At 33.6% G+C, this 19,687-nt stretch overlaps 1 non-coding gene across 1 annotated transcript; it reads left to right on the top strand.

Annotated features, from left to right (window-relative positions):
- Positions 1-8,078: 8,078 nt before the first annotated feature.
- On the top strand, positions 8,079-8,185 carry LOC139873714 (small nucleolar RNA R71). The gene has a single exon (XR_011767440.1). It is a non-coding gene; the product is annotated as a small nucleolar RNA R71 (small nucleolar RNA).
- Positions 8,186-19,687: the final 11,502 nt, after the last annotated feature.

Below are 19,687 nucleotides of genomic sequence, written 5' to 3'. Positions count from 1 at the left end.
GACCAAGCACATCACCGTGGGGAGCTCCTGTTTTGTTTGTCAAGAAGAAAGATGGTACATTCAGGTTGTGTATCGACTACCGAGAGTTGAACAAACTTACCATCAAGAACCGCTACCCACTACCGAGAATCGACGACTTATTTGATCAACTACAAGGCTCGTCTGTTTATTCAAAGATTGACTTACGTTCCGGGTATCATCAAATGCGGGTGAAAGAAGATGATATTCCAAAGACTGCTTTCAGAACACGTTACGGTCATTACGAGTTTATGGTCATGCCGTTTGGTTTAACTAATGCACCAGCTGTGTTCATGGACCTTATGAACCGAGTGTGTGGACCATACCTTGACAAGTTTGTCATTGTTTTCATTGATGACATACTTATTTACTCAAAGAATGACCAAGAACACGGTGAACATTTGAGAAAGGTGTTAGAAGTATTGAGGAAGGAAGAATTGTACGCTAAGTTTTCAAAGTGTGCATTTTGGTTGGAAGAAGTTCAATTCCTCGGTCACATAGTGAACAAAGAAGGTATTAAGGTGGATCCGGCAAAGATAGAAACTGTTGAAAAGTGGGAAACCCCGAAAACTCCGAAACACATACGCCAGTTTTTAGGACTAGCTGGTTACTACAGAAGGTTCATCCAAGACTTTTCTAGAATAGCAAAACCCTTGACTGCATTAACGCATAAAGGGAAGAAATTTGAATGGAATGATGAACAAGAGAAAGCGTTTCAGTTATTGAAGAAAAAGCTAACTACGGCACCTATATTGTCATTGCCTGAAGGGAATGATGATTTTGTGATTTATTGTGACGCATCAAAGCAAGGTCTCGGTTGTGTATTAATGCAACAAACGAAGGTGATTGCTTATGCGTCTAGACAATTGAAGATTCACGAACAAAATTATATGACGCATGATTTGGAATTAGGCGCGGTTGTTTTTGCATTAAAGACTTAGAGGCACTACTTATATGAGGTCAAAAGTATTATATATACCGACCACAAAAGTCTTCAACACATATTTAATCAGAAACAACTGAATATGAGGCAGCGCAGGTGGATTGAATTATTGAATGATTATGACTTTGAGATTCGTTACCACCCGGGGAAGGCAAATGTGGTAGCCGATTCCTTGAGCAGGAAGGACAGAGAACCCATTCGAGTAAAATCTATGAATATAATGATTCATAATAACCTTACTACTCAAATAAAGGAGGCGCAATAAGGAGTTTTAAAAGAGGGAAATTTAAAGGATGAAATACCCAAAGGATCGGAGAAGCATCTTAATATTCGGGAAGACGGAACCCGGTATAGGGCTGAAAGGATTTGGGTACCAAAATTTGGAGATATGAGAGAAATGGTACTTAGAGAAGCTCATAAAACCAGATACTCAATACATCCTGGAACGGGGAAGATGTACAAGGATCTCAAGAAACATTTTTGGTGGCCGGGTATGAAAGCCGATGTTGCTAAATACGTAGGAGAATGTTTGACGTGTTCTAAGGTCAAAGCTGAGCATCAGAAACCATCAGGTCTACTTCAACAACCCGAAATCCCGGAATGGAAATGGGAAAACATTACCATGGATTTCATCACTAAATTTCCAAGGACTGCAAGTGGTTTTGATACTATTTGGGTAATATTTGATCGTCTCACCAAATCAGCACACTTCCTGCCAATAAGAGAAGATGACAAGATGGAGAAGTTAGCACGACTGTATTTGAAGGAAGTCGTCTCCAGACATGGAATACCAATCTCTATTATCTCTGATAGGGATGGCAGATTTATTTCAAGATTCTGGCAGACATTACAGCAAGCATTAGGAACTCGTCTAGATATGAGTACTGCCTATCATCCACAGACTGATGGGCAGAGCGAAAGGATGATACAAACGCTTGAAGACATGCTACGAGCATGTGTTATTGATTTCGGAAACAGTTGGGATCGACATTTACCGTTAGCAGAATTTTCCTACAACAACAGCTACCATTCAAGCATTGAGATGGCGCCGTTTGAAGCACTTTATGGTAGAAAGTGCAGGTCTCCGATTTGTTGGAGTGAAGTGGGGGATAGACAGATTACGGGTCCGGAGATTATACAAGAAACTACCGAGAAGATCATCCAAATTCAACAACGGTTGAAAACCGCCCAAAGTCGACAAAAGAGCTACGCTGACATTAAAAAAAAAGATATAGAATTTGAAATTGGAGAGATGGTCATGCTTAAAGTTGCACCTTGGAAAGGCGTTGTTCGATTTGGTAAACGAGGGAAATTAAATCCAAGGTATATTGGACCATTCAAGATTATTGATCGTGTCGGACCAGTAGCTTACCCACTTGAGTTACCTCAACAACTCGCGGCTGTACATAACACTTTCCACGTCTCGAATTTGAAGAAATGTTTTGCTAAAGAAGATCTCACTATTCTGTTAGATGAAATCCAAATCAACGAAAAACTTCAATTCATCGAAGAACCCGTCGAAATAATGGATCGTGAGGTTAAAAGACTTAAGCAAAACAAGATACCAATTGTTAAGGTTCGATGGAATGCTCGTAGAGGACCCGAGTTCACCTGGGAGTGTGAAGATCAGATGAAGAACATCTATTTCCAGAAGATACGTCAACACCTTCAACAGCTTAAAATTTCGGGACGAAATTTATTTAACGGGTAGGTACTGTAGTGACCCGAACTTTTCCATGTTTATATATATTAATTGAGATTGATATTTACATGATTAAATGTTTCCAACATGTTAAGCAATCAAACTTGTTAAGACTTGATTAATTGAAATATGTTTTATATAGACAATTGACCACCCAAGTTGACCGGTGATTCACGAACGTTAAAACTTGTAAAAACTATATGATGACATATATATGGATATATATTTAGTTAAAATGATACTATGATAAGTAAACATATCATTAAGTATATTAACAATGAACTACATATGTAAAAACAAGACTACTAACTTAATGATTTTTAAACGAGACATATATGTAACGATTATCGTTGTAAAGACATTTAATGTATATATATATCATATTAAGAGATATTCATACATGATAATATCATGATAATATAATAATTTAAAATCTCATTTGATATTATAAACATTGGGTTAACAACATTTAACAAGATCGTTAACCTAAAGGTTTCAAAACAACACTTACATGTAACGACTAACGATGACTTAACGACTCAGTTAAAATGTATATACATGTAGTGTTTTAAGATGTATTTATACACTTTTGAAAGACTTCAATACACTTATCAAAATACTTCTACTTAATAAAAATGCTTACAATTACATCCTCGTTCAGTTTCATCAACAATTCTACTCGTATGCACCCGTATTCGTACTCGTACAATACACAACTTTTAGATGTATGTACTATTGGTATATACACTCCAATGATCAGCTCTTAGCAGCCCATGTGAGTCACCTAACACATGTGGGAACCATCATTTGGCAACTAGCATGAAATATCTCATAAAATTACAAAAATATGAGTAATCATTCATGACTTATTTACATGAAAACAAAATTTCATATCCTTTATATCTAATCCATACACCAATGACCAAAAACACCTACAAACACTTTCATTCTTCAATTTTCTTCATCTAATTGATCTCTCTCAAGTTCTATCTTCAAGTTCTAAGTGTTCTTCATAAATTCCAAAAGTTCTAGTATCATAAAATCAAGAATACTTTCAAGTTTGCTAGCTCACTTCCAATCTTGTAAGGTGATCATCCAACCTCAAGAAATCTTTGTTTATTACAGTAGGTTATCATTCTAATACAAGGTAATAATCATATTCAAACTTTGTTTCAATTTCTATAACTATAACAATCTTATTTCAAGTGATGATCTTACTTGAACTTGTTTTCGTGTCATGATTCTGCTTCAAGAACTTCGAGCCATCCAAGGATCCGTTGAAGCTAGATCCATTTTTCTCTTTTCCAGTAGGTTTATCCAAGGAACTTAAGGTAGTAATGATGTTCATAACATCATTCGATTCATACATATAAAGCTATCTTATTCGAAGGTTTAAACTTGTAATCACTAGAACATAGTTTAGTTAATTCTAAACTTGTTCGCAAACAAAAGTTAATCCTTCTAACTTGACTTTTAAAATCAACTAAACACATGTTCTATATCTATATGATATGCTAACTTAATGATTTAAAACCTGGAGACACGAAAAACACCGTAAAACCGGATTTACGCCGTCGTAGTAACACCGCGGGCTGTTTTGGGTTAGTTAATTAAAAACTATGATAAACTTTGATTTAAAAGTTGTTATTCTGAGAAAATGATTTTTATTATGAACGTGAAACTATATCCAAAAATTATAGTTAAACTCAAAGTGGAAGTATGTTTTCTAAAATGGTCATCTAGACGTCGTTCTTTCGACTGAAATGACTACCTTTACAAAAACGACTTGTAACTTATTTTTTCGACTATAAACCTATATTTTTTCTGTTTAGATTCATAAAATAGAGTTCAATATGAAACCATAGCAATTTGATTCACTCAAAACGGATTTAAAATGAAGAAGTTATTGGTAAAACAAGATTGGATAATTTTTCTCATTTTAGCTACGTGAAAATTGGTAACAAATCTATTCCTACCATAACTTAATCAACTTGTATTGTATATTATGTAATCTTGAGATACCATAGACACGTATACAATGTTTTGACCTATCATGTCGACACATCTATATATATTTCGGAACAACCATAGACACTCTATATGTGAATGTTGGAGTTAGCTATACAGGGTTGAGGTTGATTCCAAAATATATATAGTTTGAGTTGTGATCAATACTGAGATACGTATACACTGGGTCGTGGATTGATTCAAGATAATATTTATCGATTTATTTCTGTACATCTAACTGTGGACAACTAGTTGTAGGTTACTAACGAGGACAGCTGACTTAATAAACTTAAAACATCAAAATATATTAAAAGTGTTGTAAATATATTTTGAACATACTTTGATATATATGTATATATTGTTATAGGTTCGTGAATCAACCAGTGGCCAAGTCTTACTTCTCGACGAAGTAAAAATCTGTGAAAGTGAGTTATAGTCCCACTTTTAAAATCTAATATTTTTGGGATGAGAATACATGCAGGTTTTATAAATGATTTACAAAATAGACACAAGTACGTGAAACTACATTCTATGGTTGAATTATCGAAATCGAATATGCCCCTTTTTACTAAGTCTGGTAATCTAAGAATTAGGGAACAGACACCCTAATTGACGCGAACTCTAAAGATAGATCTATCAGGCCCAACAAGCCCCATCCAAAGTACCGGATGCTTTAGTACTTCGAAATTTATATCATATCCGAAGGGTGTCCCGGAATGATGGGGATATTCTTATATATGCATCTTGTTAATGTCGGTTACCAGGTGTTCACCATATGAATGATTTTTATCTCTATGTATGGGATGTGTATTGAAATATGAAATCTTGTGGTCTATTGTTACGATTTGATATATATAGGTTAAACCTATAACTCACCAACATTTTTGTTGACGTTTAAAGCATGTTTATTCTCAGGTGAATACTAAGAGCTTCCGCTGTTGCATACTAAAATAAGGACAAGATTTGGAGTCCATGTTTGTATGATATTGTGTAAAAACTGCATTCAAGAAACTGATTTCGATGTAACATATTTGTATTGTAAACCATTATGTAATGGTCGTGTGTAAACAGGATATTTTAGATTATCATTATTTGATAATCTACGTAAAGCTTTTTAAACCTTTATTTATGAAATAAAGATTATGGTTTGTTTTAAAAATGAATGCAGTCTTTGAAAAACGTCTCATATAGAGGTCAAAACCTCGCAACGAAATCAATTAATATGGAACGTTTTTAATCAATAAGAACGGGACATTTCATTGCATATTAGGATTTAGTCTTCGTTGGCGTTGCACATACGTTTTATGACCTTCTTCCATAAGGATTTTATGTGTGCAATACGAAGGACTTATTCCTTTAATATCATGAATCTTCCATGCAATGGCTGGTTTATGAGCTTTCAACACAGAAATGAGTTGTGATTTCTCATTTTCAGTAAGAGAAGACGATATTATTACAGGTAATTCAGATTCACCATGTAAATAAGCGTATTCCAAATGGTTTGGAAGTGGCTTTAACTCTAATTTCGGAGGTTCTTCTATCGATGATTTATATCGATATCTGTCTTCTTCTTTTAGCATTTGAATTTCTTCTGTTGTTGGTTCATATCCATTAGCTATAAGTGTAGCTAACATTTCAGCTTCATCAATTGGTTCATTACCTTCTCCTAAAGAACATTCTCCTGTTCCTTGTAATTCTGGAAATTCTTCTAACAATTCTGCATGTGCATCTATAGTTTGAATATAATAACATGTATCATCTGCAGATTGCGGTTGTTGCATTGCTTTGTCAACTGAAAAGGTAACACTCTCATCCTCTATACTAAGGGTCAGTTTCTTACCGAACACGTCTATCATTGCTTTAGCCGTGTTAAAGAATGCTCTTCCTAATATCAGAGGAACTTGAGAATCTTCTTCCATGTCCAGAACAACAAAATCTACTGGAAATACTAAAGTACCAACTTTAACTAGCATGTTCTCCATTATCCCTCTAGGATATTTTATTGATCTATCGGCTAGTTGTATGCTTATTCTGGTTGGTTTCAATTCTCCAAGGTCTAGTTTAGCGTATAGTGAATACGGCATTAGATTTATACTAGCACCTAAGTCTGCCAATGCTTCTATTGAACTAAGACTACCCAGAAAACATGGAATTGTGAAACTTCCTGGATCAGATAGTTTTTCTGGTATCTTATTCAACAGCACTGCTGAACAATTAGCATTCATAGTAACGGCCGAGAGTTCTTCCATTTTCTTTCTATTTGAAATTAGATCTTTCAAGAATTTAGCATATCTAGGCATTCCTGAAATCACATCAATGAAAAGAAGATTTACATTTATCTGTTTAAACATATCCAAGAATTTGGATTGCTCGGCTTCAAGTTTCTCTTTCTTCATTTTACTCGGGTAAGGAAGTGGTGGTTGGTATGGTTTAACATAAGGTTTAGCCTTAACTGTGTTATCTTCATTAACCTTTTCAACTACCGGTTCTTTTTCCTTATCTTGATCAGGTTGTGGTTCTTGTGGAGTAGGAATAGCTTCATCAAAAGTTATAGGTATTTCAGGTGGTTTAAGTGTTGTACCACTTCTTGTGGTAATGGCTTTAGCTGTTTCATTCCGGGGGTTAGCATTTGTATCACTAGGTAGACTTCCCGGTTTTCTTTCACCTATTAACCTTGCTAGGTTACTTTCTTCTTGTTCCAGATTTTGAATAGAAGCTTGTTGATTTCTAAATGCTTGAGCATTTTGTTCATTAGTTTGTTTCTGAGATGTGAAAAACTGCGTTTGAGTTTCAACTAGCTTCGTCATCATATCTTCTAAATTCGGCTTTTTATCATCGGGTTGTTATGGTGGTTTGTTTTGAAAATTAGGTCTTTGCTGATTGTAAGTATTATTGGATACTTGTTGATTGCTAGGACCTTGTTGGTTGTTGTATGGAATATTTCGGTTATAATTCTGGTTTTGATTGTAAATCGGTCTTGGCGGTTGATAATTATTCTGATAATTATTTCCAGGCCTTTGGTTTATGTATGAAATATTCTCTCTTTGTTCCATTGTTAATTCAATACTGAAACAATCTTTTGTCAAATGTGGTCCTCCACACTGCTCACAACTAATTCGTATTGAGTGAATATCTTTAGTCATCTTTTCCATTCGTCTCTCGACAGCATCTATCTTTGCGGAAATGGAATTTAAGTCATGGCTAGAATCAGCTCTAGCTGCTTTAGATGATCTAACGATATCTTTTTCTTGGTGCCACTCATGTGAGTGGGAAGCAGTGTTATCAATAATTTTGTAAGCATCAGTTTCGGTTTTCTTCATAATAGAACCACCAGCTGCTATATCTATGTCTTTTCTTGTAGTGATGTCGCATCCTTGGTAGAATATTTGTACTATTTGACAGGTGTCTAAACCATGTTGCGGACATCCTCTTAACAACTTTTCAAATCTAGTCCATGCCTCATATAGAGTTTCATTTGGCTTCTGTGTGAACGTAACAATTTCTGCTTGAAGTCTTACGGCTTTAGATGCAGGAAAGAATTGTTTAAGAAATTTTTCAACTAAAACGTCCCATGTATCAATCGCCCCTTCAGGTAACGATTCCAACCAATCTTTGGCTTCTCCCTTTAAAGTCCAGGGAAATAACATGAGATATATCTGTTCATCCTCAACTTCTCGGATTTTAAAAAGTGTGCAGATCCTATTAAAGGTACGTAGATGTTCATTTGGATATTCCTTCGGCGCACCACTAAATTGGCATTGATTAGTCACCATGTGTAGAATTTGTCCTTTGATTTCATAATCTGGCGCATTAATGTCTGGATGAGTAATTGCGTGACCTTGGCCAGTGCGTTTAGCTCTCATTCGGTCTTCCATACTTAAAGGTTCCAGATTCTCCATAATTGAACTTGTTAAATCGGAATCACTAGAGGATTCTGATTTAATGGTTCGTTCCTCAACAATCTCTGTTTGAATGATTGGTGGTTCCGGAGGAAAGTTTAGTGGTTCAGGATCTACGAACCGTTCCTGAATATTCTCCGGATTCTCAATTGTGAGGTCGGGTTCAAAAAATGGATTATCGAAAATTTGAACTGGAGTACTTGGTCGACTGGATGACGATTCTAAAGAAAAATCAACGGCGGTAATATTTGCTAAATGTCTTGATCTAGTTACAGGTGGTGAACGTACAAAAGGTGGTGAACGTCTTGCTCGGTGCATTCACTGAATATCCTATTAGTTTTAAAAAGGAAAGAAAAATTATAATAATTTATCCAATCAATAGACTTTTCTGATTTTGCCCACGTTTCGAATAGCCAAAAGATGCAGCAGAGGGGCAGGATTCGTTTGGTCTCAATATAATTGAGGACTGTTTGGCTCCAATAACCCGGTCCACGTACAAATCCAACTATTACTACGAACCAGAAAATTTTGATGTCTATTAATTTAACCACTTAAAATAAATTTTCGTAATTTTAAGAAATTTAGATAAGAAGTAGAATAAAAATCTATGTCCTAAAACTAGAATAGCGAGAAATAAGAAAGAAAAAGAGTTCGTCGGAAAAAGGTCGAAAAAGAAAAATGGTTGAAAAATAAAAGGTGACGGAAAAATAAAAGAAACTTATAAAACTTAAAAATACTTGACTAACCTAACCTTATTACTACAACTAACTTAAAATTATAATCGTAAATTGAGATTACTAATTGGAATGATAATTGATACATAGGTAAAAGTCGTCTAAAAATATTAAAGCTTATAAGAAAAACTAAATCCCAAATGGAAATAACTTAAAAAGAAACTAAAACTTAAAAAGGCGTCGCAAAATTCTAGAGTACCTAAATCTTAGTCTAAAGAAAAAGCACTTAAGGAATTCTACGGCAAAGTCTAAAAATCTAGAAGTAAAAATAACTATGGCAAAAACTAAGTTTAAAACTAAATATGAGCGAAAAATACAAATATTACGCTAAAACGATTAAAAAGGGACAAAATATAAAAATATACAAAAAGTTGTAAAAAGTACAATTTTTATAAAAATATTTTTTTTATATTAATTATTTATTAAAACTATTAATTTTTATATATTAATAAAACTAAATAAACTTAATATTACAAATTAAATAAATAAAACTAAATTAATTAATATTAATTAACTAAACAATCCCTAATTAGGGTGTTAATAATAAAAATTAAAATATACTCCGTAATTAATGCGATATTAGGGTTCTGGTCTGGCCTGTCAGGGCGGCTCCGCGAGTTGCGGTGCCCGAAGCAAAAAACTCCGCGACTCGCGGGGTTCAAATTTTCTGATGACAGGTTAAATAAAATTCGACGCGATTTTTTTTTATTTATTATTTTCTGTTTTATATTTTTCTGTTTTAAAATCTAAATATTTGTATAAAAAAAACTTATATTTAAAAACTAAAATAAAAATAGAATTACTTTATAATTTTATAAATAAAAATCTTAAAGCTAGATTTATATATATATATATATATATATATATATATATATATATATATATATATATATATATATATATATATATATATATATATATATATATATATATATATATATATATATATATATATATATATATTTATATATTAGCGTTGCGCTTCCGGCTTTTAAGCGAATTCCCCGGCAGCGGCGCCAAAAATTACTTGATGTCGTGCGAGGTGTATATAAAATAGCTTATATTTTTACAGGAAAAACTATTAAATACGATACAATTTTACACAAGATATTTATTTATTTAGAGAATGGATATACTTAAACCTTGCTACAACACTTATAGGCAGTGTACCTAATCGTACAGTAGTGTAGTTTTTAGTAAGTCCGGTTCGTTCCACATGGAATCTTTTTAGACAAAGCTTAACGCTATATTAGTTTATTTTTATAAAAATACAAATATATATATATAAGTAATATTATTATTATAAAGGGGGTTTTTTACCGTTTAATGACCGGTTTGTCGATTTTAAAACTTTAGTCGCAGTTAAAACCAAATGTAAAATAATAAATAAATACAAGACTTAATTTAAAGCGTAAAGTAAATAACGATAATGAAATTGCGATTAATAAAAATGCGATAAAATAAACTTGCGATAATTAAAAAGTACGATAATTAAAAGTGCAATTAAATACAATAACAATAAAAATGCGATAATTAGAAGTGCAATTAAATATAAAATAAAGGAAATTAAATATGAAATAAAAGAATTATGCTTATTTAAACTTCCGTAATCATGATGTTTGACGTGTTGATTTTAGTTTTATGCCCATGGGTTAATTGTCCTTTGTCCTGGATTATTTAATATGTCCGTCTGGTTTTTGTCCATAACAGTCCATCAGTCATAAATATAAAGTGCGAGTATCCTCGTCAAATTATCCTTATACCCGAAGTTAAATATTCCGACTAATTGGGGACTTAAACTGTAACAAGATTTTAATACTTTGTTTATTAATTACACCAGGATGTCGACTGAGTGTAACCCAAGGTTTTAATATTTTGTTATCAATTATACCAAGTGTCCTTGTACATAATTTCACCCCTGTTTTAATTATTCTAGTGGCTATTAATCCATTCCCGTGTCCGGTTAAATGAACGATTATTCGTACATATAAATACCCCGCCCATCGTGTCCGATCGAGTGTATATGGTAATTTATAGGGACGCCCAATTGTAAATCTTTATATTAACATTAACAAACTATCATTTAGTTAAACAAATATAAAGCCCATTAATAGCCCATAGTCTAATTTCCACAAGTGTCATTCTTTTGTCCAAACCTCAATTATGGTACAAAGCCCAATTACCCAATTTTAGTAATTAGCCCAACATCATGATTACTTCGGATTAAATAAGCATAATAATAACTTAGCTACGAGACATTAAATTAAAAAGGTTGAACATAACTTACAATGATAAAAATAGCGTAGCGTTACACGGACAGAATTTTGACTTACACCCTTACAACATTCGCTAACATACCCTTATTATTAGGATTAAAATTAAAATTAAAATTAAAATATAAATTATATATATATATTTTACGTATATAGATAGAGAGAGATAGATATATGTTATGAAAAATGATCAGAATTTGGTTGGCTTTATAGGGAGTTTCAAACTTTGGGGCTCCGCGACTCGCGGCATTTTTAGCCTTCAAACTCCGCGAGTCGCGGAGTTTGTAAATATAGCTCACACAATTTGGAGTCTTTCTTGCCGACGGTTTTTATTTATTTATATAATATATAAATAATTATAAGAATTATTTAAATATTATATTAAATTTATGTGCATAGTTGACTTGTAATTTTTAGTCCGTTGCGTCGAGCGTTGAGAGTTGACTCTGGTCCCGGTTCCGGATTTTCGAACGTCCTTGCGTACAATTTAATATCTTGTACTTTGCGTTTTGAATCTTGTACTCTTGTAATTTCGAGACGTTTCTTATCAATAATTGAAACCTCTTTGATTGTCTTTTGTACTTTTGAGCTTTTTGGTCGTTTGCGTCTTCAATTCGTCGAATCTGTCTTTTGTCTTCACCTTTTATTATTTAAACGAATATCACTTGTAAATAGAACAATTGCAACTAAAAGCTTGTCTTTCTTGAGGAATAATGCTATGAAATATATGTTCGTTTTTAGCATTATCAGTAAAATATTGGTAATTATCACAAAAACTAGGAATTTATAGAGTTTAAGGGTGTAATTTTTACCTTTTTGCTGAAGAATGAGAATCTAGGCATGATTAGAGCGTAAAATTTGATGAATTACGGTGAATTTTGGTGAAATTTGATGAATATTTGGGAGTATTTTCAAGTATGTGTGTGTGTTGTGGTGTAGAAGCAGACTCGCTGAGAGTTTTTGATCTGGCCAGTTTTCCAGCCTCATGCGATCGCATGAGGTTGGTGTGTAAACCCCATGCGATCGCATGAGGTGCCGGCTACAGTGTTTTTATTTATTTATTTTTTTTTAAAACCTTACACTTTATAAAACATAAAATTAATAAAATTTTAAAAATTTATTTCCTTTTAGGATGAGGGCGTTTCGGATCGTTGTCCTAGTCCGTCCCTCGACAAAATTTTAAAATTTGTCACTTTTTAAACGCGGTTTTAAAAGCAAAGATTTTTGGGTTTTTTAAATGTTTTTGGCATACTTTAATTCAATAAGATTAAAAATAATGATAATAAAAGTTCTCGTACCTCCCTCGGGTAAAGCAATTTCGGTTCAACGACCTAGTCTTCAACTCACGACGAATTTTAAAAATCATATTTTTAACTTAGCGAAATAAAGTAAATTTTTGTTTTTAAATTCACACCATAATTAAATTTAAAATGCATAAAATTTAAAATTCATATTAAAAATTCACACCAAACTTAAATTATATTTTTGTTTTTATACATACAAATTATATTAAAAATACTAATTTTTCAAATATTTACAATTTTAAATATATATTAATTTTAACAAGTTTACAATATTATTTTAATATTAATTATAAAAACAAAGTAAAAATAAAATTAAAAATATTTTTTGCTTTTATCCCACTTTAATCAACAAAATATTATCAAAAATATACGCCCCTCTTTTCGGTAAAGTAATTTCGGTTCCATGACCTAATTTAACTCATGACGAATTTTTGAAATATTTTGGTTTGATTGATTAAAGATATTTATACCTTAAGAATAAACGATAAATTTCGCAGTGATGTAATAAATTTTTGTATGATATCAATAATTTCGGTCGCAAGACCTAATTTTATCGAATACCAATTTGATACTTTATAGTGAACAAATTAGCGTTTATTATCAAAAGGTTAAAAATAAAAATAAAAATAAAAACTGTACAAACTTACCTGTGAGAAATATATTTCTTAGTGATATGCTCTAGCCCACTCATAAGATAGTCGGACTAATTGGTTTTCCATGGCTACATAGGCGTAACCCCGAGCATTCAGTGTTTTTTCTTCTAAACATATGAACGGTCCGTCTCTGCATAGAGTAACAAATTCGGTATATGAATAGGTTTGATTATTTGAACATTTACCTTCGTGTGACCATTTTCCGCATTTGTGACATTTTTCAAGGTGTCGTGCTCTCCTTTTCACTGCGGATTTTGATTTTCCTTTACCAAATTGTAACTTATTATCTTCGCATCTAGATTCTTTTCTTACTCCGTCCAATTTTTCTCTGATTACTGATACCAGTTCACTCGGAAGTGTGTCATTATTACGTTTAGTAATCAAAGCGTGTAGCATTAGACCATGATTTAATTCACAGGAAGTCTTCATTTCATAAAACCTAAAAAAATAAAAATTCAGAATGGGGGGAGAAGACTAGTTCTTTAGGGTCTGCTAGGGAAAGACCATTCGGGTTCCATTTTCGAGAACTACATGAAAACAGAAAATTTAACTCTAACAGAAATATATATTATCCTTTAAAAGACTTGATTCTCCCCACACTTAGTTAGTTGTGGTGTCGAAATTGTGATTAACTTCGTTGTCAATTTCCATTGGAATATCTATGTAATGTTTAACTCTGTGACCATTAACCTTAAATTCAATTCCATTTGAATTTATTAATTCTACTGTGCCGTATGGGAAAACTCTTTTGACTATGAATGGTCCAGACCATCTTGATTTCAATTTTCCAGGAAATAGCTTGAATCGTGAATTGAAAAGAAGAACTCTATCTCCTTCTTTAAATTCTTTTGAACTTCTGATTCTTTTATCATGCCATTTCTTCGTTCTTTCCTTATAGATTAACGAATTTTTGTATGCTTCATGTCTCAATTCTTCTAATTCGTTTAATTGACTTAACCGTAGACATCCAGCTTCATGTAAATCAAGATTACATGTCTTCAAAGCCCAAAATGCTTTGTGTTCAATTTCTACTGGAAGATGACATGCTTTTCCGTAAACGAGTCTAAAAGGTGTGGTTCCAATTGGAGTTTTGTAGGCTGTTCTAAAAGCCCAGAGTGCATCCTCCAATTTAATGGACCATTCCTTCGGATTTGATCCTACGTTTTCTCTAGAATACGTTTTAAAGCTCGGTTGGTATTTTTAACTTGTCCACTTGTCTGTGGATGATAAGTAGTGGAGATTTTATGAGTTACTCCGTATCTTTTGAGAACTTTCTCAAGTTGATTATTACAGAAATGAGTACCCCGATAACTTATTAAAGCTTTCGGTGTTCCAAACCTTGCAAAAAGACGTTTTAAAAAGTTGACTACAACTCGTGCATCATTAGTCGGGAGAGCTTGTGTTTTTGCCCATTTAGATACATAATCAATGGCTACGAGAATATAGAGATTATTATGAGATTTTGGAAATGGACCCATAAAGTCAATACCCCAAATGTCAAATACTTCACATACTTGAATGACATTTTGTGGCATTTCATCACGTTGACTTATTTTTTCGGCCCTTTGACATGCATCACAGGATTTGCAAAGAAGGTGTGCGTCTTTGAAAATTGTAGGCCAATAGAATCCAGCATCATAAACTTTTCTTGCTGTTAGTTGTGGCCCATAATGCCCTCCTGTTGGTCCTGTGTAAAAATGGTTTAAGATTTTACTAGCTTCATCTCCGAATACACATCGGCGTATTATTCAATTGGGACAACTTTTAAACAAATGTGGATCTTCCCAGAAATAGTGTTTTATATCACTAAAGAATTTCTTTCGTTTTTGGTACGATAATCCTTTTTCAAGGAATCCACATACTAAATAGTTTGCATAGTCTGCAAACCATGAAATTTCATTATAATCTATCTTCAATAGATATTCATCAGGAAAGTTGTCTTGTATGTCCGATTCATTTAGAACTTCTAATTCGGGATTTTCAAGACGAGAAAGATGATCAGCGGCGAGATTTTCTGCTCCTCTTTTATCTCGGATTTCAATATCGAACTCTTGTAAGAGTAAGATCCAACGGATTAATCGTGGTTTAGCATCTTGTTTCGAAAATAGGTATCTAAGAGCAGAATGGTCAGTATAGACCACCGTTTTAGCTAGAACGAGATATGAACGAAATTTGTCAAAAGCAAAGACAATAGCAAGGAGTTCTTTTTCAGTAGTTGTGTAATTTGTTTGTGCTCCTTGTAATGTCTTACTAGCATAATATATAGGTTGAAATCGTTTTTCAATCCTTTGTCCTAGAACGGCTCCCATTGCAAAATCACTTGCATCGCACATAAGTTCAAACGGTAGATTCCAATTTGGAGTTATCATGATCGGCGCATTAGTGAGTTTTTCTTTAAGAATATTAAAAGTTTTGATGCAGTCATCTGAAAAGATGAATGGAGCATCCTTTTCTAGGAGTTTATTCATAGGAGTGGAAATTTTAGAAAAATCTTTTATAAAACGTCGGTAAAAACCGGCATGCCCTAGAAAACTCCTAACTCCTCTAACATTGGTGGGATGTGGAAGTTTAGCAATTACATCTACTTTAGCTCTATCCACTTTAATTCCTTCCTTTGAAATTTTATGACCAAGAACGATGCCTTCTTTAACCATGAAATGACATTTCTCCCAATTAAGTACTAGATTTGATTGTTCGCATCTAATAAGCATTCGTTCAAGATTAACTAGACATGATTCAAATGTATCACCGAAGACTGAAAATTCATCCATGAAAACTTCCATGCATTCTTCTATCATGTCGTGAAAAATCGCCATCATGCACCTTTGAAAGGTTGCAGGGGCGTTGCAAAGTCCAAATGGCATGCGTTTGTAAGCAAAAGTATCATAAGGGCATGTGAATGTGGTTTTTTCTTGGTCCTCGGGTGCTATTGGAATTTGAAAGTATCCGGAAAAACCATCAAGAAAATAATAGTAATTATTTCCGGCTAATCTTTCTAACATTTGATCAATAAAAGGTAAGGGAAAGTGATCTTTTTTGGTGGCGTCATTTAATTTTCTATAATCAATACATACACGCCATCCTGTTACAGTCCTAGTAGGAACAAGGTTGGAGAATTCGGATCTCGGGAAGATCTCGTTTGGACTTTTTAAGGAGATCTCGGCATCTCGGAATAATCTTGGGGAGATCTCGGACGTTGACTTACGTTGACTTTATAGTTTTTTTAATAAAAATATACATCAAAACATAAATATATGTGTATTTATATACATTTTTACGAGATTTTACAAAAATGTCCGAGAAATGAGCTAGAAAATTTTAGAAATTACGAATTTTACAAGAAAATCTTACAAATTAGTAAGAAAATCCGAGAAATCGTGGCTTTGACTAAGTTTGACCCCGTTGACCGAGAAATCTCGGGAGATGAACTTCTCGTCTCGGTTGCCTGCTAAAAATGAGATCTCGAGGGAGATCTCGGGGAGATCTCGGGAGATTTACAACACTGAGTAGGAATAAGCTCATTTTTCTCATTTGTGATGACAGTCATGCCACCCTTCTTAGGCACGCATTGAACTGGGCTTACCCATAGACTATCAGAGATTGGATAAATTAAACCTGCATCAAGCAGTTTAATAATTTCTTCCATAAGGATTTTATGTGTACAATACGAAGGACTTATTCCTTTAATATCATGAATCTTCCATGCAATGGCTGGTTTATGAGCTTTTAACACAGAAATGAGTTGTGATTTCTCATTTTCAGTAAGAGAAGACGATATTATTACAGGTAATTCAGATTTACCATGTAAATAAGCATATTTCAAATGGTTTGGAAGTGGCTTTAGCTCTAATGTTGGTGGTTCTTCTATCGATGATTTATATCGATATCTGTCTTCTTCTTTTAGCATTTGAATTTCTTCTGTTGTTGGTTCATATCCATTAGCCATAAGTGTAGCTAACATTTCAGTTTCATCAATTGGTTCAGTTCATTCTCCTAAAGAACATTCTCCCGTTCCTTGTAATTCTGGAAATTCTTCTAACAATTCTGCATGTGATTCTATAGTTTGAATATAATAGCATGTATCATCTGCAGATTGCGGTTGTTGCATAGATCTATCAACTGAAAAGGTAACACTCTCGTCCTCTATACTTAGGGTCAATTTCTTACCAAATACGTCTATCATTGCTTTAGCCGTGTTTAAGAATGGTCTTCCTAATATGAGAGGAACTTGAGAATCTTCTTCCATATCCAGAACAACAAAATCTACTGGAAATACTAAAGTACCAACTTTAACTAGCATGTTCTCCATTATCCCTCTAGGATATTTTACTGATCTATCGGCTAGTTGTATGCTTATTCTTGTTGGTTTCAATTCTCTAAGGTCTAGTTTAGTGTATAGTGAATACGGCATTAAATTTATACTAGCACCTAAATCTGCCAATGCTTCTATTGAACTAAGACTACCCAGAAAACATGGAATTGTGAAACTTCCTGGATCTGATAATTTTTCTGGTATCTTATTCAACAGCACTGCTGAACAATTAGCATTCATAGTAACAGCCGAGAGTTCTTCCATTTTCTTTCTATTTGTGATTAGATCTTTCAGAAATTTAGCATATCTAGGCATTCCTGAAATCACATCAATGAAAGGAAGATTTACATTTATCTGTTTAAACTTGATTGCTCGGCTTCAAGTATCTCTTTTCTCATTTTACTCGGGTAAGGAAGTGGTGGTTGGTATGGTTTAACATAAGGTTTAGCTTTAACTGTGTTATCTTCATTAACCTTTTCAACTACCGGTTCTTTTTCCTTACCTTGTTCAGGTTGTGATTCTTGTGGAGTAGGAATAGCTTCCTCAGAAATTACAGGTATTTCAGGTGGTTTAAGTGTAATACCACTTCTTGTGGTAATGGCTTTAGCTGTTTCATTTCGGGGGTTAGCATTTGTATCACTAGGTAGACTTCCCGATTTTCTTTCACCTATTAACCTTGCTAGGTTACTTACTTCTCGTTCCAGATTTTGAATAGAAGCTTGTTGATTTCTAAATGCTTGAGCATTTTGTTCATTCATTTGTTTCTGAGATGTGAAAAACTGAGTTTGAGATTCAACTAGCTTCGTCATCATATCTTCTAAATTTGGCTTTTTATCAACGGTTTGTGGTGGTTTGTTTTGAAAATTAGGTCTTTGCTGGTTGTAAGTATTGTTGGATACTTGTTGATTACTAGGACCTTGTTGGTTGTTGTATGGAATATTTCGGTTATAATTCTGGTTTTGATTGTAAATTGGTCTTGGCGGTTGATAATTATTCTGATAATTATTTCCAGGCCTTTGGTTTATGTATGAAACATTCTCTATTTGTTCCATTGTTAGTTCAATACTGAGACAATCTTTTGTCAAATGTGGTCCTCCACACTGCTCACAACTAATTCGTATTGAGTGAATATCCTTAGTCATCCTTACCATTCGTCTCTCGACAGCATCTATCTTTGCGGAAATAGAATCTAAGTCATGGCTAGAATCGGGTCTAGCTGCTTTAGATGATCTAACGATATCTTTTTCTTGGTACCACTCATGTGAGTGGGAAGCAGTGTTATCAATAATTTTGTAAGCATCAGTTTCTGTTTTCTTCATAATGGAACCACCAGCTGCTATGTCTATGTCTTTCCTTGTAGTGATGTCGCATCCTTGGTAGAATATTTGTACTATTTAACAGGTGTCTAAACCATGTTGCGGACATCCTCTCAATAACTTTCCAAATCTGGTCCATGCGTCATATAGAGTTTCATTTGGCTTCTGTGTGAACGTAACAATTTCTCCTTGAAGTCTTACGGCTTTAGATGCCGGAAAGAATTGTTTAAGAAAATTTTCAACTAAAACATCCCATGTATCAATCGCCCCTTCAGGTAACGATTCCAACAAATCTTTGGCTTCTCCCTTTAAAGTCCAGGGAAATAACATGAGATATATCTGTTCATCTTCAACTTCTCTTATTTTAAATAGAGTGCAGATCCTATTAAAGGTACGAAGATGTTCATTTGGATCTTCCTTCGGCGTACCACTAAATTGGCATTGATTAGTTACCATGTGTAGAATTTGTCCTTTGATTTCATAATCTGGCGCATTAATGTCTGGATGAGTAATTGCGTGACCTTGG

The sequence above is a fragment of the Rutidosis leptorrhynchoides genome, chromosome 10 (assembly GCF_046630445.1).
Source record: "Rutidosis leptorrhynchoides isolate AG116_Rl617_1_P2 chromosome 10, CSIRO_AGI_Rlap_v1, whole genome shotgun sequence".
Lineage (NCBI taxonomy): Eukaryota > Viridiplantae > Streptophyta > Magnoliopsida > Asterales > Asteraceae > Rutidosis > Rutidosis leptorrhynchoides.
Note: the sequence above shows the minus strand (reverse complement) of the source record. Positions and strands in the feature narration are given on the sequence as shown.